The 16,353-nt window shown below is 40.8% G+C and overlaps 1 long non-coding RNA gene across 12 annotated transcripts in view; it reads right to left on the reverse strand.

Annotated features, from left to right (window-relative positions):
* LOC119698323 overlaps positions 1-16,353 on the reverse strand; it is a 260,819-nt gene that overhangs the window by 45,102 nt on the left and 199,364 nt on the right. For 11 of the 12 annotated variants that reach the window (XR_005256115.1, XR_005256113.1, XR_005256119.1 and 8 more), the window contains 2 exons: positions 15,990-16,145; positions 2,291-5,042 (listed from right to left, as the gene is read on the reverse strand). This is a non-coding gene — a long non-coding RNA (uncharacterized LOC119698323). Of the gene's footprint in view, positions 1-2,290; positions 5,043-15,989; positions 16,146-16,353 lie in introns of those variants that run through there. The other variant, XR_005256106.1, reaches the window with a different exon arrangement.

Genomic DNA, 16,353 nt, shown 5'->3' on the forward strand with positions numbered 1-16,353 from the left:
GTCAGGGAACAGGTTGCCACTAGCAGTAAATTGGCTATTTGAACAAACTAGTTACATAGAGCAAACATAAATAATATTTATCAACACACTAATTTTGTTTTTTATTTGTGGATATCTGGACAATACAAAAAAAATCAGTTTTTGTTTGCAAAAAAGGTTTCGTATCAGATATGTGCACAGAAAATCACCACAGATCTCTTCAAATGTAATATTTCTCATATATTAAATATGTCAAATCCACAATATCTCAAAGACACAACATAACTGATGTTGCAAACGTGGTCTACTCTAAAGCTCATTGGCAGTTCATACTGGTGAATTGCCAGAAGATCAGAGAGCTGGAACACCTCTCCTACAAGGAAAGGCTGAGAGTTGTTCAGTCCAGAGATCTTTTTACAGCCTTCCAATACCTTAATGGGCAAAAACCTTATAAAAAGGAGGGAGAGGGACTTTTTATGCAGGCAGATAGTGACAGGACAAGGGACAATGATTTCAAACTGAAAAGAGGGCAGGTTTAATTAGGTATTAGGAAGAAATTATTTGCTGTGAGGGTGGTGAGGCACTGGTACAAGTTGCCCAGAGAAGCTGTTGATGCCCGTGGAAGTGTTCAAAGACAGATTGGATAAGGCCCTGAGCAACCTGGTTCAGTGAAAGGTGTCCCTACCCATGGCAGGTGGGGTGGGACTAGGTGATTATTAAGGTCCTTTCCAACCCTAACCATTCTATGTTTCCATTTCATATCCACTCTGCAATATGAAAAAATTGTGTACACATATATAGGTGTAGCATCTCAAACTCATGAACTCATTGGCTTACCTATATCTTCATAGCCTTGTGGAGTAATTTGCAAGAGGCATAAAATGTAAAAAAACAACCAGTCAAAATACATCCAGAACACTAACTTCAGGACATCTGTGTAATCTTTTCTCTGTTCACTCATACAAATATGGAGATTCATTACCAGTAACTGGTGATCATCCAGAAGCATGGTCAAAATTTCAGAAAACTTTTTGCCATGCATGTATCTGAATTATTTGATATTTTCTTAATGCAAATAATGAGAATTCTTTTCTGACTTCTATTTTTTTCCCAGCTGTACCTTGGTGGACACACTTCAAAATATTGTTTTTCTTCTACCACAGAAACAAAATTCTTTGTGCAGAAAGAAATAAAGGTAGTAAAGGTTATATCAGTTGTTCATTTCACAATGCAACCAGAGCTATGCTATGGGGAAGTGAAGCTGAAGGTTAAATTTGGGAATGCAGCAGGACAACCTTTCAGCAGCAAATATTCATGAGGCAGCTTCCTCATGAACACAAACTAGAGAGGACTTAATAAATACTGAAATATTATTTTTAACTACGTAAGAAAAAAATAAAATACAAAAAAAAGTCAGTATTATTTCCAAGATGGACCAGTTGCTCTTATTCTTTCAAATCTACTTTGAAACACTCTCTTCCAGGCTCAATTATTGAGTCCCCAATGCTGAAGCATCCTTAAAAATCACTCGGTGCAATTGAAGAAGGTCCATGTTCTCCATCACAAGTGTCCTCACACTAATAACAGCTCTGAATGGATTTGGAAAGCACTATCCAAGTCGACATGCACTTTACAGTAACACAGGCTTAGTTTATGCTAGTATTACATGAAATTACTCCAGGGCCCAGGAATGCAAATATGCACTCAGGTTTCCCCACACACGTGAATGCATTCAGATACCTTCATTCTGAAATCCTCTTAGAGGACTTCAACAATTCATTTAAAATGCTTGACGAGATTTTCTGGTTTTCAATACATTTCAATCTCCCTAGTGATTATAATCGGCCCCAAAGCACACAGCTATGCTGGTAGCACTGCTAAATCCCACTCACCACCTGCTTTTTATCCTAACATGAAGCCAAAAGAGCAGGTACCTAGATTTTGCACATGTGTTGGAAATTTTCTTGAAATTTTCCAAACATAGTTTGATGTTAACAAGAAAAAAAAGTATATTTATATATGTGGATGTTAATATTGTGATTCCAAAATATGCTTCTAATATTTTATTTAAAACTCATAAAATTAAAATCTTACTGCTATACTTCTTGTCTTTGAATAGTGTTTCCTTTCTAAACCATCATTGTCATTAAAATTAAATTAAACATTTACAACATGTTTTTAGAGACATAAGTAAAAAATTTATTTGTACATACACTTTCATAGCAGGCACTCCTCAAAGAAAAATTGGAAAAGGCAGTATGATTCAATTTCATCATAGTATTATTTACTTATTAATAAAATGCCCCATCTGGATTCAAATACAGCTTTATACAGTCATTTTTCACTTTTAATAAGAAGCACCACTGCAGTATGAATTCAGTGCTTTTACACAAAGGTAAGGACAAGATGCAATTTATGCCACAATATTAAATGCGACTACTAACAACATTATTATGTACAGTTCAGTGAACGACAGCACTCTTGGATCTTTGCTGCACATCAGCATTCCAAATCACAGAATAATAAAACAGTTGTAGTTGTAAGGGTCCCTAAAGATCCCCTTCTAACACCCCTGCAATGAGAAAGGACAACTTCTACTAGACCAGGTCTCTCAAACATCCATTCAACATAAATGTTGACAGAGAAGAAACATCTACCAGCTCTCTGGCCAACTTGTTCATCAAGTTCTGATGCTTGATCATTCTGCTTCATCATTCTCAAAAAAAATTCCTCTTCCTTAATATCTTATCTAAAGCCACCCTCCTTCAGTTTGAAGCCATTCATTTCTGTCCAACTTCTACAGGCCCTTCTATGAAGTCCCTCTTGAGCTCTCTTGTAGACTCCTCTTAGGTACTGGAAGGCTGCTCTAAGGTCTCCCCAGAGCCTTCTCCAGGCTGAACAACCCCAGCTCTCTCAGCCTGTCTTCATAGGTGTTCCAGTCCTTTAATCATATTTGTGTTCCTCCTCTGCACTTGCTCGAACGGGTCTGTATTATTCTTATGCTGGCAACCCCAAAGCTGGATGCAGCACTCCGGGTGGGGTCTCGCCAGAGCAAAGTAGAGGGGCAGAATCCTATCCTTTAATGTGGTGTCCACACTTCTTTAGATGCAACCAGAATACGGTTAGCTTTCTGAGCTGCACATGTTGCCCGCTCATGCTGAACTTCCTCTCAATCAACACCCTTCAGTCCTTTTCCTCAGGACTGCTCTCAATCCATTCCTCAACCACTTAGCCTGTATTTGTGTCTGGGATTGCCCCAGTCCAGGTGGAGGACCTTACACTTGACCGTGTTGAGCTTTGAGGTTAGCAAAGGCCCACTTTTTAAGCTGGCAAGGCCCCTCTGGATGGCATTCCCTTCCCTTCAGCGTGTTGACTGCACTGGACATTCTGGTGTTGTTGGCAAACTTGCTGATGCTGCACCAATCCCACTGTCCATGTACCTACAAAGATGTTAAACAGTGCTGGCCCCAGTACTGACTCCTGAGGAGCACCACCCATCATTATCCTCCACTTGGACATCAAGACATTGCTTGCAGCACTTTGAGTGAAACTGTCCAGCCACTTCCTTATTCACCAAGTGATCCATCCATCAAATCTGTGCCTCTCCAATTTGGAGGATGTTATGTGGTATTGTGAAATGCTTTGCACAAGTCCAGGTAGATTACATCAGTTGCTTTTCCCTTATCCACCAATAGGTAACCATGTCACAAAAGACCACCAAATTTGTCTGCATGATTTGCCCTTAGACAAGCCATGTTGGCTGCCACAAATCACCTCTTTATTTTCCTCATGATTTAGCACAGTTTCCAGGAGGGCCTCTCCCAAGATCTTGCCAGGCACTGGGGTGAAACTGATTGTCCTGCAGTTCTTCAGGTCTTCCATTTTACCCTTTTAAGTTTCCCCTTTTCCAGTCAGTGACAACTTCACTGGACTGCCACGACTTTTCAAATGTGATGATCATTTGCAGCCATTTGTTTATAAATTTGCAAACTTTTAAGGCCCTTTTAAATCCCTTCATTGTCCCTTGTTGAAGTTACTCTGCTCCTTTGAAATTAATGGACTGTAAAACAGATAATTGGGTATGGGAGGTGATGGTAGAATGAACAGATATTGGGTGCAGAAGGTGACTGATGAGCTGAAGCAGTGGTCATTCTGTTGCACATCTGGACCCATGAGGTCCTGCACTTCAACTAGATGTGTTAGAGATACCATCATATTCTCTTCCTAAAGCATGTATTTGCTACAGTATTAAGGCTGAGAAAACCAAAGATACCAAAGAGTCATCGCTGGACAGGACCTCTCAAGGCAATCTTACTCCCCCCACTACTCCAGTGACCCACAATTCAATGATCCTGAATTGGCCCTTGGGTAACCCTAGGTCCTCTTCCCAGAAAAACTCTTCTGTTGAGGATATGTTGCCTATATTACCTTCCTGCCTGCTGCAACAAAGCCTCTGCACCATGGGATTAGAGGAGCTGCTTGAATTCCCTGCACATCAAAGGGGAGGGGGAGCTGTCCAGAAATGGTTGGCTCTTGGTTCTCTCAGAGGAAAAGGGGAGGAGCAGTAAAAACCCCACTGATCAGTCAGTTGTTTCTTTTTATTGACAATGTGCAATATTCCTATAAATCCATCATCTGCAGAACAAGACAATTACCTGAAGAGCTAAAATCTACTCTCGGGTCACAGGCAAGGCTGAGATATCTAGGTAATATCAGAGGCACAATTACCTACAGAGAGGAAGCAGACAGAAAGAGGATGATAAGTACCACAATTTGCTTATATAACAACAGGGGACAGAGAGCCATATATCTTCAGCAAAATAGCATCTTGCTTCTTCCAAGAAACTGAGCTATAATCTCAGCTGACAGAATACAAACTTCTGGGTATTATTTTAGCATGAAGAATAATCTTACTGCCAGCTTTGCTTTTGCGATGTGTCTGCCTCGCTTTCTAGTTGCTCCAGTTGGCTGTTCAGAGATGCTCAGGCAGAAGCTGTTTGAACGGGAACTGGAAAAATTCCTTGAAAAACCAGTGTGAAGTATATCTCTGTGTTCATTGCCTCCTGTGGAAGTAACAGAATTAATTATTTAGCTGCTCATGGCCTTTGAACCTTAAGGGTTATGATCTGAACAAGAATACACCCTGTCCCTGAAGTTCACTGAAATGCAGATGCTGAAGCTATGAGGTTAATTCCCTTCCATAAAGGCAATCAAAACACCCTGATGGCACCTGGTGAACATTAAAGGCAGCTTTGGTTTCAAAGTCAGAAGCCCTTGGGAAAAACAGAGGTCACATTTGTCAGGTCACTCTTTGCTCTCCAAACATTGCTTTCCTCCTTTCTTTATGTTTTCATTAACACTATCAAGCCTGACAAATATTTTTCTTCTTTTTTTCTTTTCTTCTCCCTCTCTCCCTGTCTGCCTTGATTTCTTCCACCGTCTGTACCAGCCTGTTCTACCATTACCCTGTGAAAACTTGATTAGGAGAATGAGCTCATTTGTACAGTAAAGTAGCAAACCAGAGCTGGTAAAGCCAAGCACATCTATTTTGTAATCATCACATGGCCGTTCTCCTGTGCATCAGCCTGTTAGTCAACATCCATGCAATGTTATGCATGGAAAGAAACTGGCAGTCCATGGCTTGGACAGGAGCATTCTTTGCTGGGTTAGGAACTGGCTGGATGGCCGGGCCCAGAGAGTGGTGGTGAATGGTGCTGCATTCCAGCTGGTGGCCAGTCAGCAATGGTGTCCCTCAGGGGTCTGTACTTGGACCAGTTCTATTTAATATTTTTATAGATTACATGGATGAGGGCATCCAGTCCTTCATTAGTAAATTTGCAGAGGACACTAAGCTGGGAACTTGTGTTGATCTACTGGAAGGAAGGAGAGCTCTACAGAGAGACTTCGATCAGTTGGATGGATGAGCAGAGTCCAACAGCATGACGTTTAATAAGTCTAAGTGCCGAGTTCTACATTTTGGCCACAAAAAATCCCCCACAACATTACAAACTGGGGACAGTGTGGCTGGACAGTGTTCAGGCGGAAAGGGACCTGGGGGTGCTGGTCGACAGCCAGTTGAATATGAGTCAGCAATGTGCCCTGGTGGCCAAGGAGGCCAATGGCATCCTGACCTGCATTAGGAATTGTGTGACCAGCAGGAGCAGGGAGGTCATTCTTCCCCTGTACTCGGCACTGGTGAGGCCGCATCTTGAGTGCTGTGTCCGGTTCTGGGCCCCTCAGTTTAGGAAGGACATTGAGATGCTTGAGCGCGTCCAGAGGAGGGCAACAAGACTGGTGAGGGGCTTGGAACATAAGCCCTATAAGGAACGTTTGAAGGAGCTGGGGTTGTTTAGCTGGAGAAGAGGAGGCTTAGAGGTGACCTTATTGCTCTCTACAACTTCCTGAAGGGAGGTTGTAGACAGGTGGGGGTTGGTCTCTTCCAGCGGGCAGCAAGTGACAACACGAGGACACAGTCTCAAGCTACATCAGGGAAGGTACAGATTGGATATTACGAAAAAAATTTTTCACTGAAAGGATAATTAAATATTGGAATTGTCCTCCCGGAGAGGTGGTAGAATCACCATCTCTGGATGGGTTTAAAAAAAGACTGGACATGGCTATAGTCAAGGTGTTAGGATGTAGGTTGGACTTGATGATCTTAGAGGTCTCTTTCAACCCCATTATTCTGTGATTCTGTGATTGCAATTCCTGTACCTTACAACAGAAGCACTACCCAAGTGGCTCCTGAGGGTGAAACAAGCAGGGAACAGCTTCTATAGGCAAAGTAAAAAAAACCTGACACTGAAGCAGCTGGTCTAGAAGTTTGTTTTCAAGAGAGGTTATTGGCAGGAAAGAAAAATAAAGGGGTGGGGGGGGGGGGTGGGGGGGGGGGTGGGAAGAGGAGACTTCTCCCTACAGGGAGATTCTTCTCAACAGTGCAGTGGCGGTGAGTTCACATCCTAAGCCAGAAAGGCTCAGACCCCCCCTTTCGCAGATGTCACACCCACCAAACCTTATGTAACAAAGCTGAACACGGTCTGGTTATCTATGTAAGCTACACTTAATCATACACTTGCAAAGTCATTACATTTCATCACTAAATAAAACAGTGTTTCAAAGCTGGAAATACCTTGTAGAAGTCAGAATTGCTGTACTGCTTTTAACAACTCCGCACAGCAGAACTGAAGCCACCTGCTTTCATGGGTCTAGGCATCTATGCCTGTTATTTTCTGTTGGTGAAATGGAACAGCATGAACACATGTTGGCATGGCAATATAGGGGGAATTTGCTCCCAAGCAGGCCCCTACCCTGTAATTTTGTATATCTGTGAATACACTTAATCAGGAAGGCTACAGTATTTTAATGAATGAAAAAGTGTTAGATTTTTTTTCCTTAGAAAGGATTGCCATAGTGATTAACATCACTCCTTCTTAAAATCCTCCTATCTCTTGCTTATGTGTAAAGATAAAATAACTGAATAAGCCCTTTAATTTAAACTGAGTTTCTTCATACACTTGTTCATAAGCAAGGTTTAGACTGCAGCTGGAAGGATGGTACACATGCATCCTGTCCTCCAGGCTCTGAGAAGATAAATTGCTACAGGCAGGTTGAAATACACCTTAAACTCAATTTCTGGAGACATTAAACTTTTGAGATCCCACCCAAAAATAATAAAGACATCATTCTGTCAACAGTCGTAAAAGCATGCCCAGGACTGGAGGCACCTGCCATCTCCACAGTCCTTGGATCTCCTCCTCTGCCCACTGGCAAATGTCAAAATAATTTTGATCCAATATTCTACATCTGCTTAGCAAAATCAGGGCTAATAGATATCCTATATAAATCACCTATATCCTATATAAATCACCAGAAGCTGACACTGAATTCTTCTCTCATATGTGCTCATGCAACCCAGAAACATTCTACCAAATTCTTGGGGGCAAATTAAGCTGGTGATACCCTTCCACACTTACCTGGACACAGAGAAAAGTGCAGACTATTTTCACTATCTACAGTCAATTTATTTACAGGTAGGTGTTGGTATACTACTACAAAACATTGAGACACCAAAATAAAGAGGGCTGGGTAGGCATTTATTCTGGGCATTTACCCCTGGGTAGAGGGTTGAGTGCATTTATTCTGGGTCCACATTTTAAGGAACGAAAAGAAGGGGCAAGATTGGTGCTTTTATAAAACAGCACTAAATGGACATGAAAGCAGTAGCTTTGCAAGAACTTTTCTCCACAGCACAGCATCTGTCTCTGCTTCAAAAACACTCCAACCCTCCAAATTTTTGACTGATCACACCAACTCTCCTTTTGGCTGGACACAGCCTTGGTTTTCCCTCTCTCCCTCTGTTTATAACTGGTTGACACCTTAAAAAGCATGGCATTTTGCAGGGGGTGTTATATGGAGATCTGCAATATTGTATAAAATCAGTCTCCTCCTTCTTCTTTGAATTTGTTCTACTCCAAAGCACCTGTGAAAGAGAAGGATAGTTATAGGTCGTCTGAGTGCTGGAGCTGCACCACAGACTAGGATTTATTTCAGGGGGTAGACCTGATGTACACAGAGCATGGGCCAACTGGTGGTTGCCCCATGGCAATGTGACAGTGATCTGATGTCACCGTGAGCTCTCACACCTGCTCCAACGGTGCCAGGAGCTGAGGGTTTTCCCTGATTGATGTGTGCAACTGCTCATGGGCCTGTGTGGGTGGAGGATGTGGGCTGGCCCCGGCACCACACCGACCTGAACTTCCCTCTGACATTGCACAAGACAGACCAAGACTCATACCTGCCCACCCACACAGACAAGCCAGCAGATATAAAAATACATGACCTTAAAAAACAGCACACAATCTCTCCATTTTAATTCCCTCCCCCCCACCTTCTCACCAGCACTAGCTCTGCGGATTCCAAATCAAGTTACATACACAAACAGGGTTGGGCTGTTGCCTTCAACACATTTGCTACCACATTCCTATGGCCAGCCTACTAGAAATTCCCTCAGATATTTCTAACTTCTCTACTTAATTCCAAAAATAAAAAAGGGGAGGTGGGGAATAAAAAAAAAAAATGCACTTCTCACATTCAAAAAAATGTATGAAAAGTACAAGTTTGGCTAAAGAAAGTATCTATAAAATAGAAGGACCAACTTCTCAAGTTTACAAAAACAATCACTTCTACCACATATGCTCACCTATCTCCTGAAAGGAAATTCACTGCTCAGAAACCCGATATTCCACACACTCTAATTAAGGAAAAAGGAAATAGCTTTCAGTCTCTTGTGCAGGGGCCAATGAACATAAGTCAAACACTCACCTAAAACCATGAAAACACTTCAAAAGGAAGTAAAACAAACATTCTGCTAATTTCCCAGATGTGTTTCCAGCAATGTTTCTGATACAGATGCTATGGGTAGGAAAGAGAAAAATAATTTAGTGATGTGGAAGACATACCTTTATAATCCATCCTCAGCCCTTATTATGCATTTGTGATGGAGGGATTTGCTCTTCTCTGCTTTAGCAGGGTTCCCAGAGTGACATAAAATGGACAGTGTCACATCTCAAAAAAGCTGCTTTCTGGGAAGCATTGTGGTTCTCTGGTCACACTTATTTCTGTAGCACCTCTTAAATGTTTAGATAAAGCAAGCAAGAGGCAAGGGATACTCAGCCCAGTAAATCTTCATTCACATCCTGAAGTTTCAGGAAGAAAGTATTCCTCCTCCAAGTGTTTAGGAAACTCCAAGACTTCCTTGACATTGAAAAACCTCTCTCTGTGGTGTAACCTTGTTATTCCACTTGCTTCCAACCAGCTTAATGATGGTCAGTATTCATCACATTTGTACCAAAGAAGGAAAAAAAGCAGTGACCACAAATATAATTTACATGCACATTTCCACTTCCACTGAGCATCACAGTTATCTGCCCAAGTCTGGCCCCTTTGAGCTCATGGACAGTACTGAGAGAAGGCAGGCTCTGAAATTAGGGATTGCTACTGAAATTAAGGATTGTTCATTAAACAAGCCAGCTATGGGGTTTTTTCCAAATCTAGAGACTTAAGAGAACACACTTCAGGTTTTAAAAGTGAATGCACTTCATTTTATTTCAGCCTTTGAAATTGAAAAGGAGACAGTGACAGGAAAGAGATCTCTTGTCAAGAGTCAAGACTTGATGCCAAGAGATCGTCATGCATCCTTATGCCCGTTCTGCCTCAGAGTCAGCTACAACAAAAATAATTTGGATTAAAAGGTACAAATAAGAAATGTAACTCTTCTGATCTACTATATTCCACTACTGCTAGTGCAGTGTAAGACACACTCTTCTTTAGATGCTAATGCTGTGGGACATGTAGCCCCTTCCATCTTGTTTTGCAAAATACAAGCCACCTTTAAAAACAGAAAGTAAATGCTAGCTTCCTTTCTCAGTGTGTTTTATTTGTTGATCATTTCCTGGGAAAGTGCTAAAGACTTCTGCTGAAAAGCATTAATCTGAAAATACTTTACTGCTATGCTACACACCAGAAAAAAGCAAAGAGCTCTGGAATCTTTACAGGTTGTGCCTATGAAACACCTTCAGAGAAATTGCAATTTTGCATCTTTACTTTCTGTAAATACTTTCTGTATCTTAGCACCGTTAACAGAAAAAATAGACGTAATTTCATCTGAATTAAAATTATGGTGAGAATAAGTCTATTATTATAATATATATTATTATTATCATTAGCATTACTACAATTTTTTTACACCATCTTTTTATTCACAGAAGTCAGGGCACCTTGCTTATTGTTTTTATTTTACAAATGTAAGACTTTAGGAACTTTGAGATGCAGTTTCTTTATTAAGGTTATACAACATGCCACTGACAGACCCTAGGACACAGCACAGGCTCTGCAATCCTTTCAGATGGTAGGCAACAAAGCTAGATACCCTGGTTTTTTCCTTCTGTGCATTTTGATCTGCCTCATTCAGCACTTAGCATAGCACTACTTCAAATCCTGGAAGGATTTGTTCCTTTGCAGGAACACAACTGCTTTTTTCTCTAGAGCTGCCCTGCTTTGTGCAACACTGAGCATCTAAATGTACAGACACACTCAACCTCAATTTGTGCCTGAAGAGTCATCCTCCCCCTGCTATCACAATTACCACTAGAGTGCATATTTGGAAAAATTAGATTAAAAAATACTCAAACGTTTGAAACTCTGCCCTGTCTTTTTTCTGGCAGGGTAAAAATATTTTGTGCTATTGCATTTTCTTCTCTTGGTCAGAGTGCATAATGCCACAATCATATCTACAAAAGTAGCATTTTTTAAATCATTTGTGTTGGTTGTGTATCCATTCTTCCCCTAAGACAGCAGCACCTTTGCCTCTCACCCTCAGCTGATCTAATAAATGCAGGCTTGGAACCGACAAAAGACAACAAACATGTCAAAAACAAAAGAAAAAAACTTCCGTGCCACAAAGAACTACACATTTCAGGAATAATAAAAAAGCCCAAAGTGATTCCTCAATTGCAAATTATATCAGCAGATGTCATAACCATCTTTTTTCCCCCCACCTCCATTTCATCTTGAATACCTGGGACTGCCAGAACTCTCTTTAACAGAGCAGAAATTTCCCTGCCAGCTACAGCTGTTGAAAGCTTGAGCCAACCAGCCCAACACACGTGGATGAATTATAGTAATTCAAGGACCTATATTCTATAGGTCATTGACCTATATTCATGAATATAGAATTCAAGGACCTCCAGCTACCAGCTGCACATCTTTTCACTGCAGAGGTTCCTCTGCAAATGGAAGAGTTGTAGAAGTCTGGCCTCCTGCAATCCAACTGAAGCAAGCAAAAAGAAGCATCCTTTATTCTCACAGAAAAGTCTGTAATTTGCAGTGTGAGCTCCACAACAAGGTCTTTGTATTGCATTGTATTGTCTTTTTCTTGCCCTTACAAAATCTCCCATGCCAGACAGCAGCTCCAGATTATGAGGCCCCAGTGAAAGAAGATTTCGTGGATGCAGTAACCAGTGCCTGCCCAGCATGCCCAGCCCTACACAACCTCTTCCTAAGCCAGGAGTTTTCCTTTGCGTGGAAAAATGTCATTAAGTTGGAGAGTAGCAAACACTGTGGTGTTTAACCTTGTGGCTAATAGCAAAAGGGTTTTCTGTAGTTGGGATTTCAAAGGAAGGGATCTGAGAAACAGGAGATCTTTTAAAGCTCCTCTGCTTATGGTTTGCTGAACTGTCACTTTTGAGACAAAATGTAAAGTTTCCTCATCTCTTCATCTACTAAAAAATATCAACCAACTCAAGTTGCTGCATAACTGTAATACCTGGGACTTTGGAAGTACTTCTCCAAAGTTTCATCGTGCATTTTCTGACAATTAACAAAATTAATCAGTTATGAGCTTTTTCAGACTCGGAAGTAAGTTTTAGCTGTTCAGACACATCTGCAATTACTGGTGGCAGGACAATGAACACTATGTGAATTGTCTTGCTAAGCAAAAAACAAATGGAATGGATGAAATTGTTATCTTACATCAAACACATAGTCAAATTCCAGCTCATCTTCCTGCTCATGTCTCTACGCACTCTCAACACAGAAGAAATCTCATCTTTTAAGCAAACAAACACATTTAGGCACCAACTAAATTAGAAAGTCTATGGAGTCGACAGATTATGATCTCATCACTTTTTTTTTCCTCCCAAGCATTTCCTTTCCAAACTGAATTTCTTTATTTGAAAAAAAATTAAGCATAGAATATATTGAACTCTCTGGAGGAGGCAAGTTGCTCAGTCATGACTGCACTACTCTTTCAGTCTGGTTTTAATTTAACCTAAAACAATTTTAGTTTGATTTTAAGCAAACACAGAAACCTTGTAAGAGTGGATGCCACAGTACTAAATGGCATACTATTAAAAAACAGCAAATATAAGTGCATTTTAAAGAAAAAGAACTCTCCTGTCTTGAGCTAAATGTAAGGCATAAAGAGTTAAATTTAGGACCATAAACCATTACTTTTTTTTTTCCCCAAAGGCAAGAACTTGTAATTAACCCTCAAGGAAAATCATCAACTTCCACATTGCTCAGTTCTCTGTCCTTGAGACATTTATGGCAAAAATAAGCCCTGTGAGGCCCCATGGTGCAGGAACGCCCAAGTGCAGGTGTGTCTGTGGATATTTGTCTACTTTTTTTTTTTCAACATTTCCACACTGTGGCTGCTTATCTAGACTGTCCTCTCCTTTCTATATTAATCTCTGTTTATTCTCCTGTTTGGCAGTGACAAAAACACTCACACACTGCCGTTTATGGTCCTCTGGATCCTGCCTAGTAGTTGTGCTTTGACTCAACAAATTTCAGGAAAGTCAGTGCTGAGAAGAAATGTGCAACTTCCCAGACACATCGCTCTGGAAGGAAATGAGCTGCGCTCCGCAGGGAAAAGGAAATTGCTTTGGAAGTCTAGACCGAACCCTTCCTTTTCCATCCCTCCTCCTGTTTCCCCCTTGAATACATGTAAGACAAAACAAAAGAAAACTGAAGGATGAAAAAGAATGATTGGGCAAAGTTTCCACCTCCGTGTGTAATAAAAACACAGGTGGATGTGGATTTAAACACCAGCGAAACATCAGCTAGAGGAAAGGCAGGAGAGACACAGGACTACAGAAGCACCACAGAGACAAGGGTGTTGGCAGCATCTGCCATACCAAAATGGGAATCAGCAATGTGGTGAAAGGCAATATATTGCAGGCAGCCACTCTGATCCTCCTCTAGGCTGGATTTCTCTTTAGAATGCAGTAAGTAATGCAGCTGCTGATCTAGTTGCCTATGATTGTGGCAGTGAGAGGGAACAGGCTGCAAGGTATTCAGTAAATTTCCTTTGTTTCCCCAAACTAAAGACACAGAAAGAAAAGCAGGTATGAAATAGGACTGGAAGTGCAAAGAAACTTGAAACAATCAATTGAACTCAGCTGAATCTTAGAAGAAGCCCATGGAGACTCTATGAACAAAGAGGTCAGACAGTTTGACCAACAAGGCCTCAATTTGGCAGGGAATGCCAGCAATATAAATAATGAAACAAAAATATATTATAGAAGAAAATCAAGAAATCACCAGATAAGTTTGGTACTATTTGGTTAAACTCTGGACCAGAAAATACAAGAGAAAGCTAAGAGGATTTTCCTGATTCAAAGAACAAAATAATGACCAAGAGAATGGACAAAGAAGTTTCTGGGTAGTGAGGAAATATGATCAAGGTGGGAAAAAGTTTGACTGTAAATTTAGAAAATATTAAATGTTATGGCAGAGGACTTTTTAAAACATGTCTGCACAAAGGGCACGAAGGAAAGCAACCCTGTGAAGGAGAAAGCCAGAAAATACAGGTGCCTGTGGGCATTTAAACTAAACTGCAGCGTGGGGAAGCACCAAGTTTCACAAGCTTCCTTTATTTCCTGCTTAAATGAAAGGATATGTTTTGTTTGAGTTTGTTTGGTTTTGATAAGAAGCAACAAAAGGGGAAAGAGTGGGAAACCAATCCATCATAAAATTCTTCTGGTGCGTACCTTGGGAATTGTGCACAATCTGAGTACTCTGAATTCATGTTGAAGAGATTCACTGCAGCTTATGTGACCTTCCCCCCACAAACACATATAGGAAAAGGAAAGGGGAGTTACATCAAGTGAGCAGTGGGGCTGCAAGATCACAAATTTCTCGCAGCCAAGGTCAGAGCTCAGGCATCATTGCCCTTGGTCTGTCTTCTCACAGAAATGCAAACCCATACACAAAGCAGCACTTAGCGCCTTCTGTCCCACTCCCTAAGGACAAAATATGAAAAGACAACACTTTGAACCATCCTTCAGCTCCTGCTGGCACATGTCTCCATATGGAGCAGGGGAGAGGAAAGGGAAGCAGTGATGGGACAACGTATCAGCCAAGAGTTCACAGGGAGGAGTGCTGCAAACTCCTGCTGAAATCACACCACTCATATCCTGAGATTATACTGGCCTACAGCATGTGCTGGAGCTTGATGTGTAGTTTATTAGTCGTGCTACTTTCCAGTAAAAAAAAAAAAAAAAAAAGAAGAGAGGAAAAAAAAAAAGGAGAGAAGGGTTTGAGTTTGTTTTGTTTCCGACCAAGTGCAGGAAAGAAATTTTATTCCTTAAGGAAAGTTCTCAGGAGTGGGAATGAATGTGAGGATTGTATGTCTGAATCATCCTGTTAATTCCCTAAATCCCACACCATGTGGAGTTTAGATAATGTTTTCAGCTAGGAAACTTTTTTTAAAAATAATTTAAATTTATTTTTCTAAAAGGAAGAAAAAAAAAAAATAAAAAAGTGGTTTAGAGCTCCTCCCTTCCTAAATCACATTTGGACCCAGAAAGACCAGTTTTGTTTTTAAACAAAGTCAGCAAATTGCCCCTAAGCTGGTCAGTTCCAGTAATTGGCATCAGGGTAATAACAGCCACTCAGTCAGTTTCCCCTTTGCCAGACCAAAAATAACCATTCAGTCAAATTCTTCCCAAAAGTGTTTATTTCAGCTGAAGCAAGTAGAGTTAGGTTGCAGACACATCTTTCTCACAGATGGAAAATGAACACCTCTATACATAGTGTTGTTTTCCCAGCTCTATCTATACACTCAGAGTTACCAGTAGACATATTAGATATTCAAAATAACTAAAAGCACCTCCTCCCTTTCTTGTTAGGAACAGCAGCAACAGAATTACTTTTATCAGATGCTGCATGTTAAATATTGCCTTTGTGTTCTTTACAGCATATTTGTAATGCTCTAGAGGAAAAATATCCATTTAAACGACAACCACTGGAAACTTATGGTGATTACAGGGACTAATAAATCAATGTAAAAGCACCTTTCATATTTATTTGAGACAGATACATAGTTTCATCCACCTGAAAAGCATAAAATCATCAAAATCATGGTAGGTTTTCTGGAAGTTAAGTTAAAGCACTTCCAGTTAACCAGCTTGGGCATGCCAAGCAGCCACAACATTATTCAGAGTACTTACAGCACAGAGAGCCTGAAGTGCAGAGGTAGTGTGACGCTTGATCTGCACAGTCCTTCCAAGACACCCCACCAGAAGGACACTGAGGATGTTGCTGAGAGCAGGGACTGTACAGCAGTATTGGCCTTGAGCTGGTAAAGAGTGATCCATCTGAATCTCCTAGGAGAATAGAGATATTACATAAAAGAGATTTGAACAATAATAATTTAGAACTGTAAAAACAGGTATTTCACACCACTATGGCTACTCATATCCCCTCCCAGTCCTTCCAGAACAGGAGAATCACACCTCAGTTTCATACCAATAGATATAAACCAGCATTTTTCCCAGAGCTTGGAAAGGAAATGGGTGCCAAGTTTGGGCATAG

Source organism: Motacilla alba, chromosome 2, assembly GCF_015832195.1.
Source record: "Motacilla alba alba isolate MOTALB_02 chromosome 2, Motacilla_alba_V1.0_pri, whole genome shotgun sequence".
Classification (NCBI taxonomy): Eukaryota; Metazoa; Chordata; class Aves; order Passeriformes; family Motacillidae; genus Motacilla; species Motacilla alba.